Consider the following 9,552-nt stretch of genomic DNA (forward strand, 5'->3'; position numbering starts at 1 on the left):
ACTGTTCGTGTTCTCAAAAGGTGATAGTGTGCATGCAGCCATTTTTTCCCTTCGCTTCATATCTTCCCTTTATTGCACCATACGACGGGAGGGCTCCGCTTCTAGAGTACTGTAAGCGCACTTCGTTGCTTTGGAAATCATTGAAACGTTTCTTGCGTTATTCCTTAGACCTCAGGTGTTGTTTCACCTCACCTGCTAAAGGTCTAGACTGCACAACGTTCCCTCGTTCTGCTTCATCTGAAAATAGCCATCTGTGAAATACCCGTAGCAACTGAGACAGATTGTGCGCGTCGCGTGTGTGTGTGTCTGTGCGTGCGTGTATGCATGTGTGTATGCGTACGTGCTCGCTATGGGATGTCAATATTTTGTGCCAGAATGCCAGACGAAGGGACTTGTGCGTGCCACTTCGACGTATTCTGGTTAAGGTGCTCTTCGTGATATGATAACGATCATCTCGCAAGATTGAAAACGCGTCGGATCTAGTCTTTGATACCTTTGCAGATTTCCAGCCACTGTCATTTTGTTCACCATCAGCTCTTTATCAGTGTGTTAATAATATCAGTTAGAGCAAAAATTAAGCGGTTGCGAGTACCAGCTGTCATAGGTTGAGTGAAATGAGTGCCACCGACCTGATGTTTATAAATGCTTGTCACGAATATCTCAAACTTCTGACTTTCTTTTCAAATAGCTAAAATTATCGCTCAATAAAAAAACACCAATTGTTTTTGTTACTATTTTGAACTTTTTTCTCGAAGTAACTACATAAAGGTTTTACGACCACGTTTTCATCGAATATTTGTTGCCACGATTCCAATAACAAAGCATACATTACAAAAAAACGTTCAGTTAAATCGCAACTTTGATTCGTGCATTGATATGCGAAATTAAACGTAAAACATGTTCCTTCCTTCGCACGTTTTAATTGTGGCTTGCATGTACGATCGTACTTCCTATTAAAATTTCAGGCGTTAGTTGAGCGCATATATTCGACATCTGGCACGTATGCCAACACCGAGAAATATCAGAAAAACGCTTTTAGAGAGGAATATTGTGGTACCAGGTTTGAAAAATGATCATATGCTAAAGATTTTCATTCAGTGGCGTAAGTGGAAGCAGCATGACCGTGTGAATATCGGGCTTAAAAACAATACATATTGCAGCAAAAATGTAAGCGTGTAATTTGAGGACAATATTGTCATTAAAATTGACGCTTTCAGCGTTTATAAAATGTGTGACAAGAGCGACTGAAGTACTAGTGTGCAAGTTATTGCATAGTCAACATTTTGGTGCATTTTAATTCCCGAAAACCGAAGCTAGTGCATGTGTTGGGAAAAAGTGCTGTGATGTGGCGGGGGCTTGCGCACCATGTGAGCAAGGACTGAGAGGCAAAGTCATCAAACCTATTTTATTATTGATTATTAAGTGCTTTAATAAATGCTCGTTTTTAAGTATCGCCCACCATTGTATGTTTCTCACGCCAACAGCTCTTATGAATGAACGGCACCAGAATGGTGTATGTCAGATTTCTGTATTAATTTCATTACTCATACCTTAAGGGTCCCAGAGCGACATTATTACTTGAATGGGCAAAAAAAAAAGCAGCAGTTCACAGTTAGCACGATGAAGGATAGCTATTTACGGCTGTTCTAAACTAGATGAAATGTGTTATCATGGTAATGGTGGGAAGGTGATTCCAGTCTTGTGCCGTATATAGCGAAAAAAAACAAACAAACTTCTGAAAGGCTTTTCAACGAGTACGTTCGGGATATACGGCTTTAGAACCACAATGGCGCGATGTCCGATGGGCAGGCCTGATGAATTGATTGTCTGGTGGCAAAGAATGAGAAAAATAATGACAGAGACATGGACGGTAATTTTTAATACGAGCGACAAAAGGGGGTAAGTCAAGCTAAGCGTTTTCACCAGACATAGTGATGTTACTCGAGTAATTGGAGCTAATGAGTTTGTATTCAAACAGATTACTAAGATTAACTTGGTGAGATGAAAAATAACATTAGCCTTGTCAGTTTTAGACCTCAGAAGTATTTTATAAGCTATTAGTTTAGTAGAGGTAAGAACCTAGGCTTAGTTGATAGCCCAGGACTCGATTACGAAGATAACCCAGCACTCGATTAGCAGAATTATTAACGATGATATTTTCCGACAATTTTAAATCACACCTTGGTACTTAAGAATGTTAGTAGCTCATACAGGGTAAATATATAGGGTGTAAGCAGTGGCTGTGTAATCATCACGTCAGTTAATAGAGATTAAAAATGTCGTGTTAACATTGAGGGTTATTAACCAGTTGTCACATCACTCCTGTAGTTTAGTAAGATCCCTTTGCAAGACTAAAGAACGGAATGAGTTAGGTACTGGGTGGTATCGGACGCATTCATAAGCAAAATTTTTAATGTTAAGACCAATGTTGAGTGGCAGGTCGTTAATATAAATTGATAAGAGTAGAGGGCGCGGTACAGTATTTTGAGTATCGCCGGAGTGCACACGAGAGAGGGGGGACTTGCAGCAGCAACAAACTGCCGACGATCAGTTAGAAATTCGCGAATCCAGTCGATGAGAGTTGTATCTGAGTTAAGGCATGAAAGCTTGAGCAGTAAGTCACCATGAGAAACTTTATCGAAAGCCTTATCGAGAAAAAAAAAGAACAGCACATCAGAGGTGATATGATCATAAAAGTGCGAGTGAATTTCATGGAGCAAGAGGACTTGTTGGGCTTCACAAAAGTAGCCGAGACGGAAACCATGGGGATTAGGAGAGAAAAGAAATGTTAGAAGGCAAAAAATGGGCTACATCCTATTACTTTGCAGCATACACCGTTCATTTATAGTGAAATGATAATTGTTTGGCGATGACCGATTACATTTCTTGAAGACAGGAACAGGCCTTCCACTACATCAGTCTTCTGGAATTGAACCTGTATTTCGCGATTGCTGAAATATGACTGTCGTTTCGTATTTGGTGTTTTTGAGCACTTCAGCGTTTATACTACCGTCAGTTGCAGCTGACCACGACTTTTTCAGTTTGTCAGTGATGTTAACAATACCGCTTGGGCTAAAGGTACTACAGGGCACCAATGATTTCGCGTAGGACGGGAAAGATTCCGAGTAGCTTCGCGGGCGAAAACAGAGCAATATTTGGTACTTTAGCAAGATCATATTTGGGTATAGAGCAGCCATTAGTGTCACGTAATGAAATGTCTTCTGACTTAACAGGTTTAATACTTTTCCAGAATCGTTTGGTCTTGTTCCGTAGCATAGATAGTAGCGTAGTATTGTAAAAGCAATTCTTGGCTTGCGTAATTATTGTTATTTATTTTTTAGCAGCAGTATAGTATTTCGCCCATGCAGAGTTAGAACGCTTCGCGGATCTAAGTAACCTCGTTTTCTTATTGTTAGGCTTCTTTAATTTAGCATTCAACCACGAAGACTGTGCTCACTATTTAACGCTAATAGTGGGGGGCATATATTGCTATGACTCGTAAAGTCTTATTTTTTAACAGCGTCCAGTTTGTTTCAATGAAGCCTAGCTGATGATGGATTGCGAATTCATCGCAAAAAGAGCTAGTTCTTCTGCCATAGGAGCGTAGTCGCGTTTGATGTCAGTGTTTTTCTGGTTTTCTTGGTTCTCAGTATATCACTGGACCTGTTACCGTTAATCACAGATTCAGCTCTCAGTGGCGAAAGATACGTTAATAAGGAGATGATGTCGGCGCCTGTAGTTATGATTAGGTCAGGGATGCTGGCAAAATGAGTCAAGATGGGCATTGGCTCTCTAATAAGTTGTAATAGACCGAACGTAAGACATATCGTTCAGAAATACCTCATTGTCGGCGTTATTTCTTGATAGTATGGCTGCGCGGGCAGCCCAGTCAATCAAAGAAAATATAAAATCACCGAAAAAGATGATGGCCAGCAAGCAATCATGAAAAAGCTGATTGAAAGAGCTGTCACTGTTAGGGGACTGACGACATACGCCTATAAGTATAAACAGGAAAAAAGCATTACAGCATAACCTTAAAGCGTTTAATTAGACATTCAGTGGACACCGCCACGCGAGCTGTAAGGTCGATCTTTAGAAAGCATACCGAAGTTAGGAAATGCCGGGAATAACCCGGAGTCAAGGATGGACGAATTAAACTATGTTTCGTTTAAGAAAACTACGTTCATAGTTAATTTTTGCAAAACGAAACGGGGTCCGAAAACAGGGACATGTTGACGACGGGCGGTGCGCAAACCTAAAACTAGTTTATGGCACATTGCAACGTGTCATATAAATGTCAACGATCATATGGGAGGAGAGAAGGGGGCAGGCGAAAAGCACACATAAAATGAATGAACTAAAATAACATAAACAACATAAACAACAGCTGGTGCCTTGGGCAGGTTAGTGTGGATCGCCTTCTAGGAGATTGATCGCTGCGTGAGTTAGCTGTAGTGAGGGCGTGCTTATGCATTGGTCTTTTGCTGCTGGGATGAATAAGGCTTCTTTAATCTCCCTGGTATTTTTGTCACCACCGCCTGTAAGCAACGCGATGTCATGAAATATCGGTGTGTATGAGCATCGTTTTCAGTGTGACGCAAGATCAACCGAATCTTCAATTGTTGGCGTGCATATCTCTGTTTGCGAAGACGTTCGTTGGTCCATACCAAGTGCTAAAATAACCATGCACAGCCGCCAACTCGCCCACTTCATACCTCTCTTAAAACTACGTTACATGACGATGAGGAAATGAGGCTACCGAGCAAGTCACGTTAGTTACTTTGCTACAGATATACAGTGTACAGGAACGACAGAGCCAAATGGTGTGGACTAACTAATATACCTTCGTGTTTTATCTGGCGCTAGGGCTTTCGTTCGACGACCTCGTGTGCAGAGATATAACAGTTTTAGATAACAGTTTTGTTGCTGCAGAGAAAACAATCACATCGGAGCTTAAAATGCAGTTTAGGAGACTTACCAAATTGCACTAGTGGTTTGCATGCGTGCTTGGGCGAGAACTTTTCATTGACACTGTAGTACATGCCATTACATTTCTTGCCGCGGCGGTCGGATTTTCGATGAACGCCGAAATGCTAGAGGCCCGCGTACTTAGATTTATGTGCACGTTAATAAGCCTAAGGTGGTAAAAAATGCCAGAAACTTCCAATCCGGCGTCCCTTGCAATCTTATAATGATTTTGGCACGTAAAGCCACAGAAAGCAGAAGATTTCTTGCTTTGAAAAAGAACATTTTGTTTTTCTTTGAAGTGGTTGAATTTAACAATTGTAGGCCTACTTCTGTCTTGTTTATTGGACCCCAGCCTGCGCGCACGCTCAGTAGAATTGGGGCACAGAGGCAACTTTTGGAGAGATCAAGGATTAGTTTTTGGCTTTCTTGCCTGAATTCTTTGTGAGCATCGTTTACAATAATGCTACATATTTCGACGGGGTGTATTTCCAGTGTCATCCATTCGAACAGATCGACAGCAACGAAACTCCTCTTCTACATTCATCAGAGGCCAACTGAAGGTTTTGCATCGCGGATTTTAAAGTGCTGAACGATAGGCAGTCTGATTCATTTTTTTTGTAGTCTTGTTTTAAATTCATTGAAAGATATTTCATGATAAGAAAATGTCAGTCGGATTTCTTTAAGTTCGTTAAGTATCGCTGTCTGCTCATATTGTAACTCTTTCATTACACTGACAAGCTCGCGAGTGGCAGAATCAGAAAGAGGGCCAGGATTTGCTTCAGTATCACCGGCTAGCAGCAACAACTTAAACAATGTGCAGGTACAGTCATACAATACTTGCCGCAGCCAACGTGGGCATGACATGATTACTCGTTTTTTTAGCAAACATGTAGTGGCAGTTGGTTATCTGCTCTTCAAAGATGAAAAGCCAGTTAAGTCGAGCCTTAGCTTTCGTGCCGCTAAGCCAATTACAGGGCGACCCGCTACGCAGGGGCGTCTTATAGTGACTTACTGTCATCATCAATGACGTGAAAGTTCTTGCCTGATGATGTTGCGGAGCCCATTACTTCCTAAACATATATTTATGAAACAAAAGCGATGTTTGTTTTTGTGTTCACCTTATGAACTTAATAATAATTGCTCGGGTTTTACGTCCCACTTATTGTTAAAGCCCAGAAATAGGTTGAAAGTATGGATATTGGTAAGAAGCCTGTTGTGTAATGGTGGTCGCGACTGTGGTACAGTAATCACGGTAAAAAAAAACCAGTAGAGTAGATGTCATTTTTTCAACATGGGCTAATATGTATTAACTTTAGGATTAATTTAATCTCAATGCTTTTGGTTAAATCTACACGGCAGCGCGGATAAATGTCGCTCTGTAAAAATTCTGGCGGTCAAAATATCACTTGATTCCTAGAACTGTCGCAGCATGAAGGGAATGTCCCGTGAATTACTTGGTAGCGGTCTAATAGAGAAAGAAATACAACTAAAATAATGCCTTCTCATAAAATTTAATCACACAGCCGTCGTCAATGCAATTTCGCGTATAGCTGAGATTTGACAAAGGAAAGACATATCGTTTAGAACACACGCCGTATCTCTACAGGACAGTTTAACTGTGTTATTTAGTATAGCAGCAGTTGTTGACGTTAAGACCAGTACATATCAACAGCAAACCTCAACACATGTTGGGAGTAACGCCTTGGGAACCGTCCTATTGTAGTTTTTGCACAGAAAACTGTTTGTGTGTATAAAAAGTGACACATCCTGAGCTGCGCTCTCTCGGCTTTTGTTGATTCAGATGGCCTGTATTTGCAGTATTCGAGTAAACAGCTATCGAATTATATGTGTTAAAGTGAACACTGTATACCAATAAAATTTGAGCTCATTATCGCACAGCACTATTTTGCTTATTTTAAAGCATTGGTAAGCGGAGCTTCTTACAGTGCGTGAGATTCTGCAAGCAAATGAGTGGGATGTGCTTCTTTCCTCTTTTTCTGTACTCGCAATGCGTGTGAATACAGATAGTTCTCGCAGATAGTTCAAGCAGATAGTCCTCGCTGGAAGCACAGAAAAGGCGTAGACGTTTGAAAAGAAACAAAATTGTTTCTTGAACAAACTTTCATAGAGTATTCCATAGAAGTCTTCATCAGCAAATCGCAGCTTAGTTCATTATTTGGAGAGCTGCTAAACGATCAACAACTAGATCCTTGCATTATCTAGTTGAAATAGTCACGAACTAAAGGAACGGATTTTTTGGTTATACTGGCATGTACTAATCAAAACTTGCTCATTCAGACTGCATCCATCATGCAGAACAAGCGATGTTTGTCTGGCCCAAGGCCCGTCACTATCACGTCATCAAACCTGGCCGCGTCCGTGCGGCTCTGCGGAAACTCGTCTGTATGCGTCGCGCGCCTTTTTATCAAACACTTTACGGTTGGCACATATATGGACACATATTCTGCGAACTGCCAAATGAAGCAGCGTCCTTGTTTGCATCTAGACCGTGTACATGTTGTCGCCGATAACGCGTACTTAAATTGTTTTGGATGAATCAGTGGTGTTGCCGTTGCGGGCGAAATATTTCATCTCATTCGACGTCATGACAAAGTTACAGCAAAAATGCTTTAATTGAAACAAGACAAGTTATTCTTTCATGCATTAACGATGTTGCAGTAAGTATCAGCTTATCCTGTGAGTAGTAAAGTCTGTAAATGTGTTTATGATCAAGTGCATTACTTAGCCAACTGAAAATTCGCTGCTGAGAGCCAATTACGTGATGTATTGCATATGAGAAGCTGTTGGTGAAATATATCTCACAAATTAGCTGTTAGCCGACTTAGTAGATGAGATTGCAGTATGGACCATATCAAAAGTACTATGCCGGTAATTTTGTCGTAAAATTGTCCGCATATGAGATTGAAAAAAAAAATGTCTCCATAGAATATGTCCTTTTGTACATTCGAATGCCGTTTCATGCGATGATTGCTGAAGAGTATATATAATATGATAGGTGTAATATGCACCATTTTAATAGATGTTTAGGCCAATAGTATTGCTTCTTTTTTAAAGACAAATTCGTGTTGACTGCTATGTTCAAAACAGCCCTATAATGTATAGCTCCAAAGCAAAGGCAACTGTAGCTCGATAAAACAGAAACGTGTGTTTATTTTGTTAAGCAAGAAATTGCGACCATGAAAGGGTTTCAGAACTTTCATCTTCTATTATCTTTCATAAAATCATCTGTAGCGGTAATCGCATTTTTAACAAATATGAATTGATGAATAATGTAAGTATATCGATTTAGAATTAAAAAAAAGAGCTAATACAGTGACGATGAACAAAAAAAAAGAAAATGCACGTACGAAGGATGACACGCCTGTTATGATTCGTGGCAATATTTTACATCGTGTCTTATTTTCTTAAGCCACCTAAGAATAACGGTCATTTCTTGTCGGTGCTAACGATTATAATCTTCTTTATTATATAAAGGTCAAACCGTTCCCAGAAACGCATGAGCTAGAAATACAACCATGATTTTGTTGCCGAAGTTGATCAACTGCGCTTTTATACGAAAGAGGGGGAATTTTAAGGGCTCGTTTTTCTTTGTTAGACACAACATTAATTAGAACTGACAGACAGGAAAGCCAATGAAAGTATATGGGATGTTATTTGTAGTAATTATGACTTAAATGTGAAGAAAGTAAAGTGGGCGATAAGATAATTTGCCGCTGGCAGGGACCGAACCTGCGACCATCGAATAACGCGTCCAATGCTCTACCAACTGAGCTGCAGCGGCGGTCATCCCACCGTGCACTTATTATGGGGTATATATGTGCATTCAAACCTGGGAGTGTTAGTCAGCGCCGCTAGTAGCCATGACGGCGAGCGTGAAGCGCTCTTTTTCTGCCTGCTGGCTTTCTTGTCTCTTGGTACTAACTAATACTTTTATAAGCAGGAATACATCCATGCAGCTCCACTCATATATTTATGATTTACAATCTTACTGATAGCATAGTTTAACGAAAACATTAACGCAAACTGAGAACGTGGAAAAAAAGAGGGAAGACAGAATAGAGTGCCAGACTTTCAACTAGTTTATTTTCCGCAAATTACCAAAGTGTTTATATATTAAGAAATAGGCACGCAGAGAGGGCGTAGCCCATGCAAACTATCGCACAGCACTATCTAAAAATAATCATTCACTCTTGCACAGAGAGACCGAAGGAATACTGATGCAGCCGTCCTCCTTCTTCTGTGTGTCGTACGCTTCAAGCACCTCACGTGCTAATGTTTTCCTGCTCCTTCCTGTCAGAGGCGTTTCTAGAAGCAGTGGTGCGCAGCCACACGAAGCACAATGGAACGGCAGGTGGGAACCCACCTCATTCTCGATCGATAATGCATGGTCTCTAATACATACATGATCCTGTCTTTTTTCGTTTTTTTCTCGTTCTCAGTTCGCGCCACAAATCTTTCGTTGAGCCTTGCAACAACTCGGCCAACGTTACACTCTGACATAATAGTATAGTTATTAAGGACCTTAATGACATGAAACACATTTTGTGAAGCGAAAAGTTGCGC

General features: G+C 40.6%; 1 protein-coding gene across 1 annotated transcript in view; it reads left to right on the forward strand.

The window, feature by feature from the left end:
• LOC119392275 (collagen alpha-1(XVIII) chain) overlaps positions 1-9,160 on the forward strand; it is a 503,217-nt gene extending 494,057 nt beyond the window's left edge. The window contains exon 30 of the mRNA XM_037659675.2: positions 5,461-9,160. The gene's annotated coding sequence lies outside the window, so the exon portion shown is untranslated. The remainder of the gene's footprint in view (positions 1-5,460) is intronic.
• The last annotated feature ends 392 nt before the right edge of the window (positions 9,161-9,552 follow it).

This window comes from Rhipicephalus sanguineus, chromosome 1, assembly GCF_013339695.2.
Source record: "Rhipicephalus sanguineus isolate Rsan-2018 chromosome 1, BIME_Rsan_1.4, whole genome shotgun sequence".
NCBI lineage: Eukaryota > Metazoa > Arthropoda > Arachnida > Ixodida > Ixodidae > Rhipicephalus > Rhipicephalus sanguineus.